A 17,013-nucleotide genomic window follows, 5' to 3' on the forward strand; every position below is an offset into this window, starting at 1 on the left:
TTGGAAGGAACCTCTGGAGATCATCTAGTCCAACCCCCCTGCCAAAGCAGGTCCACCCAGAGCAGGTTGCACAGGAACGTGTCCAGGCGGGTTTTGAACATCTCCAGAGAAGGAGACTCCACCACCTCTCTGGGCAGCCTCTTCCAGGGCTCTGCCACCCTCAAAGTGAAGAAGTTCCTCCTCATGTTTAGATGGAACTTCTTACATTCAAGTTTGTGCCCATTTCCTCTTGTCCTGTCACGGGGCACCACTGAAAAAAGACCCGCCCCTTCCTCCTGACACCCACCCTTTAAGTATTTATAGGTGTTGATCAGATCCCCCTCAGTTTTCTCTTCTCCAGACTAAAAAGACCCAAGTCCCTCAGCCTTTCTTCATCAGAGAGATGCTCCAGGCCCCTCATCATCTTTGTGGTCCTCTGCTGTACCCTCTCCAGCAGTTCCCTGTCCTTCTTGAACTGGGGAGCCCAGGACTGGACACAGTGCTCCAGATGGAGCCTCACCAGGGCAGAGTAGAGGGGCAAGATAACCTCCCTCGACCTGCTGGTCACACTCTTCCTGATGCACCCCAGGATGCCACAAGATGTTGATCACAAAGTAATCAACAACAGAACATTTTTAAAGCCATCTTTAGAAAGCTGTGGATGGTAAGGAGACCAGCAGAATAATGGCCCAGACTCTTCAGATACTGAGGACAAGGATGGACTTACCCAAATGGACGAGTCCAACAGCTTCACCTGTGGGCATTGTAAATCTCTTTCAATCTCTAGATGCACAGTAACCTTTTTTCTTCCTAAATAAGCTCTGCCATCATTCCTAGATGAAGACCATCTTTATATTTACCATTAATTCTGTTTCAGACACAACCTAAGCTTCAGAAACGTTGATTGTCAAACTGAAAGCCAGCTACAGTACGCTCAATGTATGGATTGTGGAAATCCATGAATGAAACAGGAGAAGAAAGCAAAGTCCAAATAGACTTTGGAGATTTGAATATACTTCCTTGCCTTTGACAAAATAAGCTATCCTGCTAAAGTCAGCACTTGGCATATAGTGAAGTAAATGAAAATACAATGTCTGGATAGAAACTGCAAATAGTTCAAGATTCCAGCCCAGATCTCGTCAAAACTCCATCAGAAGAAAAGTCTTTATTTTTTAGAGCACACACATACAATACCTAGCGATGTACAGAACTCAGAATATACAGAAGATTATTTTTTTCCTCTTAATATAGACGCAAGTAGCAATATTTTCTTCAGTCTCTCAGCCACGCCAATACAAATTTCATTAACAGGAGAAAGCCTGATTTACAGTTGGAAATAACTGAACACAACCAAAATAAATTCCAAAAGGAACTACTACTAATAAAAAAATCGAAGTCCAGGGGAAACCCGCGCCACCATCACCCCTTCCCCACCGCATCCTCCCCACCAGCAGGGCCCCCTGGTTCTTCAACCCGCAATTCCCATTTAGTGACTCAGGAATGTTTTGATCTCCCCGTCCAATCTCATTATTCAGCAGAGGCCAGATCCACTGACCCAGAGCTCCACATAATACCCTGCTTGTAATTACTCGTAAATATCTCCCCTCCTCCTTATTACATGATATTCACAAAAGAAACAAAAAGGAGAGAAAAACGAAAGGACAGACGCCGGAAAAGAAACGGAAGCGTTTAAAAAGCAAGATTAATGGATGTTACCCGGGTTCGAAAAAACACAGAAATTCAAAGAAAAAAAGTCTGGGGAAGGGAATAATTGTTTAAGAGAATACATATATACAAATACGACAAGATTAAAGAATGATGAAGATAACAAAAGCAAGCAAAGCTACACAAATAGAAACTAAATTCAGCCACACATTGAAATTGTGATAAGTTTTGTGATAAAAATGAAGAAATAGGCTTAGGGAGTTTGCCTGTTCTGTCAACCATTTTGCTTACACCAAACCCAGCCTCATTTGTCCCACAACATTGAATCTGATTTATCTAATATTATAATTTTCCCCATATACTGTGACCATAAATAGTGCTCAGCACCTTTTCTTCATCTAAGCAAGAGATATCACTCCCTTTTCCTTACAGAAATCAGACACGTTCTCAGATCATAGAATCATAGAATGGTTAGAGTTGGAAGGGACCTTAAAGATCATCGAGTTCCAACCCCCCTGCCATGGGCAGGGACACCTCCACTAGAGCAGGTTGCTCAAAGCCCCATCCAGCCTGATCTTGAATGTTTCCAGGGATGGGGCATCTACCACCTCTCTGGGCAACCTGGGCCAGGGTCTCACCACCCTCACAGCAAAGAATTTATTCCCGAGATCTCATCTAAATCTCCCCTCTTCCAATTTAAAACCATTACCCTTTGTCCCGTCACTACACTTCCTGACAAAGAGTCCCTTTCCAGCTCTCCTGTAGGCTCCCTTCAGATATTGGAAGGCTGCTATGAGGTCTCCCCGGAGCCTTCTCTTCTCCAGGCTGAACAACCCCAGCTCTCTCAGCCTGTCTTCATAGGGGAGGTGCTCCATCCCTCTGATCATCTTCGTGGCCCTCCGCTGGACCCGCTTTGATAAAAGGCGTATCTGTTTCTTCTGTCTACCCCAACCTCCTCTAACAGTTGCAGGAGAGCCACTTCTATTTAACAGTTCTATTAATGTCATTGTCACCATCCTGCTCCAAATGCTGTTAACAAAGAGAGGTAAGTATCTTCGGGACGCCTTGCTTCATGGTCCATCTCCATCATGTACATGAGCTGTTATCATAGTTACCAAGTATTAAAAAATGAATGCTGCAATTAAGGCAAATTAAAAAAAATAAAAATAAAAATAAAAATCAGTAGACAAAATAGGAACTCCTAAGTCTTTATTTTCAATCCTTACTTCCTCACTTCACTTGCAAAATGAATGAGTAATGGAAAAATGATGTGAAAAGGCTGAAGGGAAAGCAAACTGGCTAATAAACATACTCAGAAGACTACTGCTATCTTAAAGTCCTCTTCATGAACATTCCTCTAGCTGTCTTGAAATAGCAATTATCAACCTATTAACTGAAGCACTAATATTTACCATTTCATTAAAGCATCCAACAGTGACGTGTTTTGGTGTTGCATGTATTTTTTTATATCACAGCACAAAAGCCTTTTAGCTAAATTTTGCTCTTCGGTTTGTAGCCTTTCGCTTAAGGTCCTGTGAGAAAACTCCTGTCCACAAAAACATTCTGTTTTAACATGTAAATCCTGATGTAAAGCAAACCTAGTACCCAGGGAGTTTATTTCAAATGCACGCATCTTTCTCCCACAAAAAAAAAAAAAAAAAGAATAAAATAATCTTACTACGGCCAAATTCATTTGTCTTTGAAAGATAAGACAAGTCTCCAACAGTGAAAGACTGTGACATTAAAATCGTCATTAAATTCTCTAAAATATGAGTTTAAAAAAACAAAAAAAAACCCCACACACAACCAAAAAAACCCCACCAAACCACAGAGCTTTTAAATAAATGAAATCTAGAACACAACTTCTCTGCTAAATTCAACTCCGAATCCACGTAACATCCACCGTTACCGACCAAAGAAATCTTACACTGAAACTTGTGACAAACTCAACCACAGTGATACAAGTGTTGTTTCTCTAATAAGCTTAGCAGATTAAAATTTAGCCATTTAAGTCTGATTGACCAACCTGTTATAAAGACTTGTGACCTTGTACCCTACACAAGAGTAAGACTCAAACCTACTACAGAAGGTTTTCTGTATTAGGGGGAAAAAAATGTAACGTATTAGATTCTCATTTTCTATCCTCTCCCCTCGACTAGAAGAATTACACTTTAAAACCCTGGGTTTTTTTAGTGGATTCCCGACTTAGGATTTCATTGCTCCTATTTAATCCTTCAGCAAAATTAAATTATTGTTTATGGCATTACAGTAGTTCATATGGCAGAGTGCAAGTGTCACAAACTGTATATGGCTATAAAAAAACTCTACATCTGCTTACTCAGCTAGTAAAAAAAATTTATGAAAAAACAGTAGTTCCACTTGCTTGCCTCATTATTACTCTTAATTCTTTCTCTGTATAAATGTATGCAGTGTTGGAATCGCTGTCAGTACTCATAGCACACAAGTTCACTAGAAAAAAAAAAAAGGAGAAAACCCACTAGTGTGGGTGGAGTGATACCGATGCCACTAATTTCTTCTAGAGAAGAAATTTCTTAAACTTCTTCCAAAGTATCAGTGCAGATGTACGGCTCCAGTTGTGCTCGGTTAATAAACTGTATCAATTTTAAAAAGTCATATTGCTAATGACTATACCAGTATAGTCAAAGCATTAAACCTTTGAAATATAGAAAATGTCTTGGAACAAACAGATGGGTTTATTCACATAAAAATGGGATTTATACTGTTATATCACACCTGTAGTGAGACAACTAAAGGCTTTTAAACATCATAAGAGGAAAAAAAATGTCTGTTGTCTCGTGTGATTAAAGGTTAACAAATTGGATCAATCATCAAAATGTGATCACCGACCTCAGGCCAACCTGCTCCAAACGCTTCCCTGCTTTTGGTAGGTTCGGGTGAGATTTCCATTGCCCGAAGCAGTAACTCTACAATAAACAGGAATCAGGAATCAAGGACAGGAATCAAACCAACTTTGGCAACAGGTTACGGAGACAACACTGGTCTAAGAGGAACTTTTTTACAGAACGAGCAGTTTTCGCCTGGTCAAAGAGGAGGAACCAAGTGAGGTTACAGAGTACATCTGAAAAAGCCATATAAGCAGCCTGAGAAGCAAAAGAAATGACTTGGTGATCTTCCCAGACATCAGCACATCTTGCAGATTACAAATTGGTCCGTACAGCGAAAGATAAAGAGATTTATCCGAAATTAATCTGGAAGGGGAGGGCAGGAGAAGGTTACTCTCTGCGCTCAGCTACAGCAGCAGGAGATGGAGAAAGTTCCCATCTTCTTTTGCTATCAGTCATGGAGGCAGATGGAAAGGTAAATGAGGTTTCTCTCCCCCTCCTAAATCTAAATAATGTAAAAGTATGGTTTCACAAATTGCAAAATGTAGATCAAAATTATATCACAACTAATTTATTATTGGAATTGCTCTGTTGTCAAATAAACACTCTTGGCAGTTTCAACCATGAACAGTTGCTGTTAATGACTTTTGAAATGAGTAGTTTGTTTTAATGGGTAAAAAAAAGCAAAAATTAAGACCAGGTTGTACGAACACCAGAAGGTAGTTCATGTATCTTCAACCTGACCTACAACGATCAAATCCCTTTGAGAAACTTCACTTGTTTTCAGGTTATTAATCTCTGCCATTCAGTTCTTTAATAGTTATCTCTTCCCCCACCAAGCACACAAATCTTCCTCTCAAAAAGTTATAAATAAAAACCACAAAACAAGCAGAACTGAACAGCAGAATTTATAAAGCCAAGTTTCCTGAAACAACCAGCCACCAAGGCACCTAGCTCAGGAAAAGAAAAGCTATAATGTCTTTATACGACCCCCAGGAATCCAATGTAATTGTCTCTGTAACGTCAGAGCCTTTCTTTCTGCTTCACGGGGTAATTAGTTTTTAGTAATCTACGAGGCTTTACTCTAAAAATTAAGCTTATTTATTTAAAAATACAGGCAGAAAAGAAACTTTTTTCCCCCTGTTTTACTTTTACCTCATGTATCTGATCAGGTCCTCCCAGCCTAAGAAGATGCATAAATATTCAAGCAACACTCAGTTCAGTTGTGAAGACCTTAGTTCCAAAGATTTTTGTCTTTTGCAAAGTTTAAAAATTAAGCACATCTAAAATTTCTGTCTTCTCCTAATTGCTCAACTCTTATTTCCCCAGTTTTTTGTGGAGAGCGGGGAGGAGACTTCACTATTTCATTATTTCAGTTCCCCACAGAAACTGCCAGAGAAAAGAACATTTTAATTTCCTCCCATAAAAAAAAAACCTGAAAAACACAGGCTTCTAACACACATTCAAAGACTCATTTATTAAACCATAAAGAAACAAAGGCAAAAACAGCACAACAGACTTGTCTTCTTTTCAGATGAGACTGAATACTGATCAGAAATGTTAAAAAAAGGGGGAAAAAAAGGCCCCAAAACCAAACCACCACTCATTTTCCATTCCTAATTGCAAGGCTGCATCCAGCACCGTGAGCATCACCCAAGACAAGAGGAGACGAGCTGTGCTGGTGGTGACCAACCACTGTGCCTGGTAGGGACACCCAGACGGCAATAAATAGGATTTTTTAATAACAACCTGGTTTATTCAGGCTGACACAGCTTCCTGAGGCAGATCTGGCGATGGGGCGATTTGCCGGCACAGCCTCACCGACAGCAGCTGGGGAATCCGGGTCAGCAGAGCTTCGGCATCGGCAGGTGACAGAACGGCACCCGTTGTCACCATTCCCTGGTGGCCAGGCACCACAAACAAAACCCGAACTCGCTCCTGCAGCTGGGAAAAACGTGCCAGGACAGAGAAATCCATGGTGTAAAAGATGTTTAAGCTTGAAAAATAAATCCATTTTTGATAACTTTCACTAACACCCTCAAAACTGCACCTTTCCAGAAATTGTAATTAAAATTATAACCACAACAATAACATTATTTTAAATTGCATGCTCTTTTCCACTCTAGGATCGCCAGACCCTGCATGAACAAGCTGCAATACTGGCAGGAACTGCACAATCCTGCTAAGCCTCAAAAAATAAAACCCCAAGAGGAGACATCCCCAGGAGTAAGCGGTCCCCTGGTTACAAACAGGGCACAGCCTGTAGGATAAAACCCCTTTGAATTCAAAATTCCAAACACCGTGCCGGGGTGAGCGCCAACTCGAGCCAGGCAAACCCAAAGCATCTCCAGTCTCCCAGGGAAACCTCTGCCCCGACCACAACTCGCCACCCGACAGAGAAACCACAAATGGCTTTTTTCCACAAAAAAACTCATCCGAATTAAGGACAACAACCCCAGCCACCGTAGAACCTCACAGCGCACCCCGCAATTCCATGGATCAGGAATATCCCTGCACCAACACGGAGTGACGGAACAGAACAGGAAAAGCTGCAGGTGAAACGACAGGTCGTAAATAGAGATTTTCTAAAATACATGGTTTGTTTGAATCAATTATTTTGGACATTCCAAACATTCTTCAGTCACCTTCATACCACAGATTCCTCCTCACTGGACAGTGTCAGATGTTACAGAAAACGGTTTTTAAACCATTTAAAATCATTTTTTTAAACTATTTAAGGCACAAGGAGATGCGTTTCGTACCTGTCTCCCTCAACTCTGCAGCACATGGACATTTAGCAGCATAAAAGTAGTTAAGATTTAAGGTTTTCATGATAAAATCTGAACTGACCAGCACCGCTTATATCACACAAACTTGTTGTTCTGGCAGGAAAATACAACAAAATTCCTTTTCTTTTGCAGGCTGGGCGATGCTGGAGGGGCATGCCTCCGTTGCAAATATTTTTATTTCTTCTTAGGTCAACTAAAACAGAGCCCACATCCAGAGGTAAACACACGGTAAGACACAGCAGAAAGCACCTTGGGATAGACGGCACATTTATTCCCCAGCAATGAAAACCAATTTTCATAGCACTGAAGAAAGTCACTACAAATCCATTGCTAACATAGCTCTAGTCTTATAACACAGCAAGAATATATTAACCAATATACAATTCATACGTTTAAATAAGTCTGGATTGCGACGTGCTCAGGACCTAAGAGCTTGTACATTGTCTCCACCAGCTCATTTGGCTAGAAATATCCAAACAAATCACAGGCTTGGATTAAAAGTGGGTTTAATTTAAACTGACGTTTTTCTTACAGGAGATAAACTCTTTGGTATTTTCTAACCGTACAGTGCGGTTTCTCCAACAAAAAGATTTATTTAATACTACTCCTACAGTAAATGTACTGATACTTATTTCCACTGTTCTCTCACTCTGCATACATTTAATCTGCAAACTGAGCGATGAAGTATGTCCTCAGTTCCGCCATTCAGTCTGGCAACAGTATTTCATGGCTGCTTAAAAAAAAATAAATATATAAAGCGAGCCCATAATTTAGAAATAATAAAGCAACTGAGAACGGTATTTGTCCTACTGATTTTCCCACTAACTCACTAGCGATTAACAAGAAAAGACACAGCTTGAACCTCAGACCCTAGACTTTGTTTGCAAACCTGGCAGCTAAGGAAAAACCCCATTCCAGACTTTAATTGTAACTGGGTTTTCTAACATTATAATTGGAATAAGAAATTGATCATCTAAACGCATATAGATTTTAGAAATTAAGTTTTCAGACCAGAATCCCACTTCAGAGGGCTTAGAACAAAAATGCCACTATTATACTGATGCATAATTTAATCACTGCCATTTCCAATACACGTGCCTTTTAGTTTCAGTGTAAAGAATTACCACACTCAGTCTTCTTTCCACCTAAAGTAATAACTGAGAACAAAGCCATAAAACCCTACAGGTTTGGTGAATGTGATGCTTTTATTCCTCCCTCTGACCTTAACGAACACCGGGGTATGACAGTTGTCTCTTCAGTCATCCTGGAAACACGATGTGATGCTGTCAGTGCAGTGTCAGACCAGTGTTATTCTGATACACATCCCCCAAACCAAGAGTCCATCTTCCCGAAGATCCTTAAGAGGAACGGAACTAGTTGCAAAACAGCACCTTTCCTTATTTAGGGTTATTTTTACATAATACCTAAAAAAAACATCGTAATTTTTAAATATGTAAAAATATACATGCTTTTAAATATGTAAAAATATACATGCTTTTAAATATGTAAAAATATACATGCTTTTAAATACGCTTTTAAATATGTAAAAAGCCTCAAAACAGCAAGGAAGGAAGAGTGAAAGTCATCACAGGAAGATAAGTTTTAACACGAAAGAGAAACTAACTGGGCTTTATACAGAAGACGTCAACAGAACAAGTCACTGGAAGAAATGCGGTTTTAAGACAAGAGGCAGGAAACCGGGGTAAGGAATTGCACATTACAGGACAACTACGGAAGATGCTGGGTTTTCGTCATCCAAGATATTTCATCCAACAAATATCCCATTTCAGGACCAGTAATAAAAAATAAAGTCGTGTTGATTGTTGCCCCTGTTATCCAAACCACTCGGTGAAACACCTGCTTGTGCTTGGGAAATTGTAACTACGCACCTTCCAAACACCTTTTGATTAACTCTGTTCGCCTGGTTTTCCTAAATTAACCGTGAATAGCAAACGTTGTAGCAAAGCAATTTTTATAAGTCCAACGAGAATGAAGTGAGCGCCTGTGGAAATTGGGAACTTGGTAGGAAAAGAAAGAAAGAGTGAGACAGTTACTAAGGAAGATAAGTATTTTCACTAATTACCATCCAGGCAAAGCATTTCTGTTCAATACGCATTTGCTTATTTTGCTATGTGATAAAAATGGTCTCCTCGAAGCAAGAACGTTGTTTCCCAGCATTAACACTAGGCCCTTCAAAAGAATGATTAATGATTTGTCAATCCAACTCCCAAGGATGAGAAAAGAAACTTTCTGAAGGAAAGACATGGTTCGTTGCCTATTTTTCTTCCACCGCTCAAGCCAGAATAGCTCCTTGAGACGCCCATCAGAACCGTGTGTGTGCGGAGAAGCAGCATCCCTGCGCGAGGGAGCTCGTTAGTTAGTGATCAGATGGAAAATCCTCCTAAAGTTCACAAAGAACAGCAACTCGGAACAAACCCGCAACTTAAATCAATTCACTGCTCCAAACAGTAACCGAATCCGCTTCTTTAACTAAATTTAGAGCGGGAAACGTGTCTGGTTATCGCTTCCGAGAAACAGGTCACCTCGGATTTGGTACGAGCTGGGAACTGTGTCTGGGTATCTCCAGTCCCTGGTGGACGGGAACTAGAGCAGGACTTTAAAAAGAAAGAAGCGCTGCTTCAATTCCCCGATGATTTCACAAGGATCCCGCACGCCCTTTGTCAAAGCACATCAACGCTCATTAATTTTATTCCCCTTCTGCCTGCTCTTACCGCAGCATCCCGTGTCCCCCAAAGACACGCTGTTGTGCTCCCAATATCTGAACGAGATCTTAACACGTCCCGTTTTGTCCCTTGATCCCCCTTCTCCTACTTGTAAACACCAGAAGCAGGAGTGCCAACTTTCACGCTGACATCATGACTACAGAGAAGAAAAATTAAGACATTCCTTCACTTTTTTTTTTTTTTTTTTTTTTTTAAATTCCCTTAATTGCATACCATCAAGTAGCACTAGAAGCAACCTGAAATTATCAATATCTCACTTGATGCAACCCGGTCTTGGCAGAACGAATTTCCCGCACCCGGCACGTTGAAGGTTATTGCAGACACTGTCGCTGGGAACTGCCCAGGAAAACATTTGGAGTTCGGCTTCCGAGTTCCCTCTCCTCTCTACAAGCAGCTTGAAACCTAATTATCTTTTTCCAGTAAGTGTCCCTAAATCCTCCTGCCACGAGAAGCAGATTCATAAGGAAAATTCCTTAATGACTGACCCAGTCAAAGGCCCACGTTACACACCACGCACGGGAACCATGACACGAAATTGCAAACGATTTCTGAGCACAAATAAAATTGCTAAGATATTACCATCGCAGTAACAGAAAATCCTGTTAAGACCTAAAAATGTACGTAATGACAGATGGAAGGGAAAAAGAATATTTTCATTTGAAATACAGCCAAAAAATTTAAAGATATAAAAGGGGAAAGACAAAACCTGTGCAAGTTCCTACTTTCTGGAGCTGCAGAGTCGGCTGCTGTAATGACACCAGTGAACTTTGGACTCTTCCTGCCTGCACTGCAAAATATTATCCACATATAGGTCTGATATAGTCGCTTTTTCTACAGATTGTCCTGTAAAAGCCACAAATGTAGCAGAATCCCTACCACCGCCACCTAACACAACTTTAGTAACATACAGATGAAACCAGGTAAAAACTAAGAGGTCGCGAGCGCCAAAAGCAAAGCAGGATGGTGTAGGGCAGCGTTCCCAGAGCAAGCAGTTAAAAGCTGTTCTTACAGATATATAAGGATATAGTCTCAGAGGGAAGAGGAAGCCCAGAAGGCGTCGGGGGGAAGCGCAGGGGGCTGGATCTCTGGTTTGTGCTCTTCTATCAACTTCTCCCCACTTGGTACGAGATGCTCCCCGTCGTTGCGATCAGATCTAAAGAATTATTTACTGGCATCGTTCACCTGTTAGAAGCCATCAGGCCATCACCAAAATACCAGTTAATGAAAGCATACTTATATCACGTCATGAAAAAAAAAAAAAAAAAGAAGGTTTCTGAGAAGTGCTCCGATAAGAGGTAACTCAATGCCACTGGGTTTTTTGTTTGGTCAACCATTTACCCAACAATGTTTAAATCAAGGTACTGAAGTCTATTAAAAAGAAATAAAACCGATAACCTTTCATCGAAAAAAATCTCTATTCTCCTTACAAAGTATTTGAGCAGATTATGAAAGGGAAGATGATAGTTGCTAACTGAAGTTAATTATGGTCTAGAAGACTCGCCCGGTTCGCACGGGAGCTGCCGTGGCTCCGTGCACCTCACCCCTTCCCAGTTCTCCGAGCAGTTCCCAATGCACAAGGGGATGAAAAAACCTGCACCTGGAAACAAAACCTACCGAAATTTTACAGTCGGCCCTTCTGCTGGCACTGAAAGCCTTTCAGCATCACTGAAGAAGGCAGAAAAGGACTTTAAAAAGGCACATTTTAGTGCAATGCAGATAGAAAGTAAGTGCAAATTAGGAGAAGTTGCCAGGACAGAAGAAATTTGAACGTACGCTAAAGCATCCTTATTCACGTTCTCCCGAGAAAAACCTGCACATCAATAATGCACTAAAAACCTCGCAAGCTAACACCAATATTTATTATTATTTAGCGATTCTATGCACACTGAAAAAAAAAATGCTACTTTTTTTGATAGGTACTATCACTTCAATAAAAATATTTAAACTATGTTTGAGGAACGCCTGTCCTGGTTCTTTTGTATCAGTTTACCCCGCCTGAAATGGGAAACAAAGTGCCTCCGAAGCTAAAACATGCACTTTCTAACAACTGTGCCTCCTATGTTCTTATCGATTAAGAAAATACTTCAGCTGAACCTCTAAGTAAATCTTAGGATACAGCACCATTCAAACTCCCGTCTTCCAAGATTAAAGACCGGTTAACCAACCGGCAGCACCACATAGTAGCCGACACAGTAATAAAACCGTAAGAATAATAAATAAAAAAATACATTAAAACAATGGTAAGAATTCACAAACAGCTCTTTAGAGATTCCGAGCGTTGGCAACCTGCCGACAGCATTCGCTGACCAGGGGCACCAAGATCACTCCTCGATTGCCTTTTTGCCCTCCAAACCTTGTCTTCTGCAAACATCCAGCCGCTCACCGAATGATCCTGAACGTGTGGAAGAGCTTTGATGGCCAGGACAGGCGGCCAGGGAGTTAAATATGCAAAAAATATTTACATGGACATTTCTAAACCAATATTGCTAAATTCAGATGACTTCGATTAGTGGAGCACAAGGAAAACAACTTTTTCACATTAAAAAAAAAAAACCACCCAACAACGCAACGCTTTGCTTTGGTCTCAGCGTTAGCCACGTTCCTCACCCCTCTGACCTTCACCACGTCCCATCTGTCTCACGGCACAGGAGGCCACACAACTATTTCCTGAGTCCGTGGACGGGCCACCGCAGCCCCTCCGTGCCATCTGCTGACAAGTTGGGGGTCACCTCGCGGAAACCAAGCGACTCGCCAACAGCGCACCCCGCTCCTCGGAATCACCGCTGGCTAGTGGAAAGGGACAGGAGAGAGCCACGTCCTCCTCGGCACAGGCAACCCCTCCCTGGCGCCGCTCCGGACCCGAACAAAGACGACTTGCTTGGCTTAAAATCTAACGGCAAAGGAAATCAGTTAGTATATTAAAATTACCTTAAATTAATCCCTGTGCTTGCGTGTTTGACGGGAGAGCAGTGAAAACGCTGGCAGATGCCATTTTGCACGCTGCGGGGAGGATCCTGGCTCGGTCCTACGTATAAGCTTTGCAGAAAAGTTCTGCCAAGCCCTTCCCTTCCCAAACATACAAAACCAGTATTTTTATCTGGTTATTAACATCAATTATACTTAAAAAAGAGAAAACGCTGGCAAACCGATCAAAAGAGGGAAATATGGCAATTACCACGGGCCAGTTGCAGTACTGCTGTTATAAATTAAGTCGTTTAACAGGCAGATAGGATTTGCAGAACCACCTCCCATTCTTAACTTGCGCCCACTTCCCCAGAAAGGATATTCCAGCAACCGAAATTATAAAAGCCAAAAAAAAAAAAAAAAGAAAAAAAAAAAAAAAGAAAGACTCATACCAACAACTTTTGACATTTAACCTAAAACGTGATTTCTTAAGTAATCCAGTTAGGCTTCTGTTAGTGTTTGCTATCAAAATCCTTAATACCAAATTACTTACAGACAGACAAAAATCCTTCTTGAAGCTCACAAAGAGCAGAAATATGACAATTAACAATATCATCGCTGACAACTACCACCTCCCTAACAGCACAACCTGCACATTCGGCCACAAGCCTCAAAAAAATCAGCACTCATACCATTAGGTTCTCAAGTCATATTCTGGTACCGCTCAATTTTTTTCCAAAGTATGAAGATCTCAATACCACCGCCGCCGCCTTGACGGATGCTTTCACGGGGCTCGATAAGAAAAGCTTGTCCGTATCACAGCTGTGTTTCCATTCCTGCTCTGATCCTCTGCTGCAAAACAAGTCTCTGGGAGGCTCCAGCCACCTTGGGTAACTCCATAACCAACGTCATGTCGGTGACAGGGCCACCTCGGCCACAAACCACACCAACTTACTGCAACCCAGCCGTAAAACCAGGCACACAACCCACCAGCTGAGCGGGAGGCAGATTGCCCAGCATTCAGGAAAGGCTGGAAGGATGTTTATAACTTCTCGGGAATAATCAACATGGATATAAGGTCTCCGCTAGGAGACAAAACATACTACAAAGTCATTACTTTTTTTCAGACACTCACTGATAAAAGATGGTTAAATATAGCACACAGCCACCCCGCGAAGTTGAGAAATCTCTACTTTGGTTTCTCCAGTACTTTGAACCTACAGCCTGCAATTTATCAATACAAGACATCAAAAATCTAGGAGGAAAATGACCACGTTGCAGCATCTCCCCTTTCATTTAAACGCCGTGGACAAACGCTAAGATGAAATAAAGAAGGGAGGGAAATAAGCATTTATTTACGCTTATAAAAAGCTGTTTGACTGGAAATCTCATCTCCAAACTCGGGGTTATCCCCAAAGCAGATTCTGCACGGCCACCATCATGACAAGTTTCTCCGAAGTCCTTAGAGCACCACAAGAAAACCACAGGAAGCTGCTCAGTAAAAATAAACTTCTTTTATCCTACACTCTATACATTAAAGTCAATTTCTCTTTGACTCCAGCTTTTGCTCCCCCTCTTTTCTCCCTCCCAGAGCGCAGCATGCTTGAATTATTGGAGCTAATTCATTAATGCACATGAATTTGGCATCTATTTCTCGGGATCCCTTAGTCAGATTAAGACTCTATCATCTTCTATCAAAACCAAACAGAAACGCAACCACTGATCCGAAGCAGCCTGAAACCAACAGATCCCTTAGAACTTGAAAAAGCTTCTACTGAAATTGTGGTCAAAAGAATAAATTCCATTTAAAAGGTGGCTGCTACCATTCAAGAATTTAAACAGGTACAATCCTGACGCATTTCAAAAGGAAATCCTTTCCGATTTGCATACTTTTGATAGCTTAATTTTCCCAGTGAAATGGCCAGCCACCGGCTGAACGCGGCCTACAAGTTTTTTTTTTGCTTCAATAGCAGCAAAGTAATACGGTATTGAAACACACAGATAACATTTTCGTTTCCTTAAGATAAGCACGAGGACATGAGGCAACCATCAGCCAGGAGAATTATATTATTCCATACCGGTGTAAGGTGATGTACCAAATTTATGCCGTTTTTTTTTTTAAGCTTTACCGCAGGAGAGAGAGTATTAAGCACACACAGCTCTACAGCAACGTCTCACAGCACAGGAAAATTAACGCCCCAATAAAAACAAACCTAAAAAAAAAATAAATAATATATATAGAGAGATAAAAACGCTTGGCTTCCCTTTTCTGTGTGGTACGGCGACAGTCAGGCCCGGGTGGCTTTCACCTTGCTCTCCAAGGGAGAAACGGCTCCATCAGGGTAATATACTCCGGTAATAAAGTCAACGGCTTTGTGTCACTGCGTGTGTAACGGCGAGATATCGATAAAGCATAAAAGCAAGAGCGAGGCGTTATCGGCGGATCCGCTGTCTCCGCTCCGTCCAGTTGCATTCCCAACCACCAGCTTTACCTGACCGGAATCCTTAATTCCAGGACCAGAAGACACCGCACGAATAAATAGAATTATGCTGCCTTTGCAAGTTTCTCATGATAAAAGCTGGATTTACTTCCCCTGGCTAATACGTCACTCATTAAGCACATCATAATCTGAGCAGCGACAAATGATATTTTTTAATAAAAAAAAAAATATATAAAAAAAATAAAAACCCCAAGCGGAAGAAGGCGAGGGGAGGGGATGCGAAATCCCCCCCCCCCCGGTCCCCGGGGCGAGCGGCGGTGACTCACGGCTCGCACTCGCCGCCCATGACTTTCATTTAGAATTCACCTTTCCAGCCCCTTTTGTTTGGGGTTTTGGGTTTTTTTCCCCCCCACCCACACCTCAAATCTTCACCGGGCCGCAGGGATGGAGGCGGGCTGGGGGGAGACGCGGGATTTCCACCCCTCCCGGGGGCGGGGGATCCCGGGGTTGGGGGGGGGGGGGTGGCACAGGCCGCCCCGCCGGGCAGGGATGCTCCGCCGCCGCTCCCCCCCCCTCCCGAGCCGATGCCACCGGGGGCGGGCAGGAGACACTGCCCCCTCGCCGGCCGCCTATCCCCCCCACCCCCTCAAAAACCCCCTTCCCTGCCCGGCCCCGTTCCTCCCCCCCCCCGCCTCCTCCCGCCGGCAGCACCAGCTCCATCTTGGCCTCCACCCGCCGCGGCCCGGCCCCGCCGCCGCCCGCCCGCCCGCCCGCCCCTCACCTGCGGCCCGGCGGGGGGCCGGGCAGCCCCGGCCCCGGGGTGCGGGCGGCTCCTCCCGGCGTGAGGCGGCCGCCTCGGTCCCGGCGGCGTTACCTCAGCCGCCGCCACACAGCGAACGGGACCCGGCCAGGCCGACGGCGGGCGGGGGAGGGGCCGGCGCTCCGCGCCTGCGCACCGCCACACCGCCGACACCCCCGCGCGGCGCAGAGCGGGGCGCGCGGCCGTGGGGGGCGCGCGACGTGGGTGTTGGTGGGGAGGGGGGGTGTGTGTGTGTGTGTGTGTAGGGAGGGCCTTAGGAAAAGGCGGGGGAAAAGGCGAAAAATGGTAAGAACGAGGTTAAAAGGGAAAAAAAAAAGAAGCGACTTCCCTGACCGGGAATCGAACCCGGGCCGCGGCGGTGAGAGCGCCGAATCCTAACCACTAGACCACCAGGGAGTGATAGTAACGTCTTTCGTCTGCTGCAATCGGTGCTATCGCCGAGGCTGGGCGGGGAGGGAAGGAGGAGACGGAAAGGGGGGCTGCAATGGGGCTGGGGGCTGAGCATGGGGCTGCAGAGGGGCAGGGGGCTTAACGTGGGGCCGGGAGCCGTGCGCGGGGCTGAAGGGTGCAATGGGGCTGGGGGCTGAGCGTGGGGCTGAGAGCACAGGGCTGGGGCCCAGCATGGGACTGCAGTGGGGCAGGGGGCTGCAGTGGGGCGGGGGGCTCTGGCAGGGCAGGGGACAGCACCAGCACGTCACCATCCCTGGATGTGTTTAAGAGCCGTTTAGATGTGGTGTTGGGGGGATATGATGTAGGGGAGAACTTTGTAGAGTAGGGTAGATGGTTGGACTCGATGATCCCAAGGGT

At 43.6% G+C, this 17,013-nt stretch overlaps 1 non-coding gene across 1 annotated transcript; it reads right to left on the reverse strand.

The window, feature by feature from the left end:
* Positions 1 to 16,530: 16,530 nt before the first annotated feature.
* Positions 16,531 to 16,602, reverse strand: TRNAE-CUC (transfer RNA glutamic acid (anticodon CUC)). The gene has a single exon. It is a non-coding gene; the product is annotated as a tRNA-Glu (tRNA).
* Positions 16,603 to 17,013: the final 411 nt, after the last annotated feature.

The sequence above is a fragment of the Numenius arquata genome, chromosome 12 (assembly GCF_964106895.1).
Source record: "Numenius arquata chromosome 12, bNumArq3.hap1.1, whole genome shotgun sequence".
Taxonomy (NCBI): Eukaryota; Metazoa; Chordata; class Aves; order Charadriiformes; family Scolopacidae; genus Numenius; species Numenius arquata.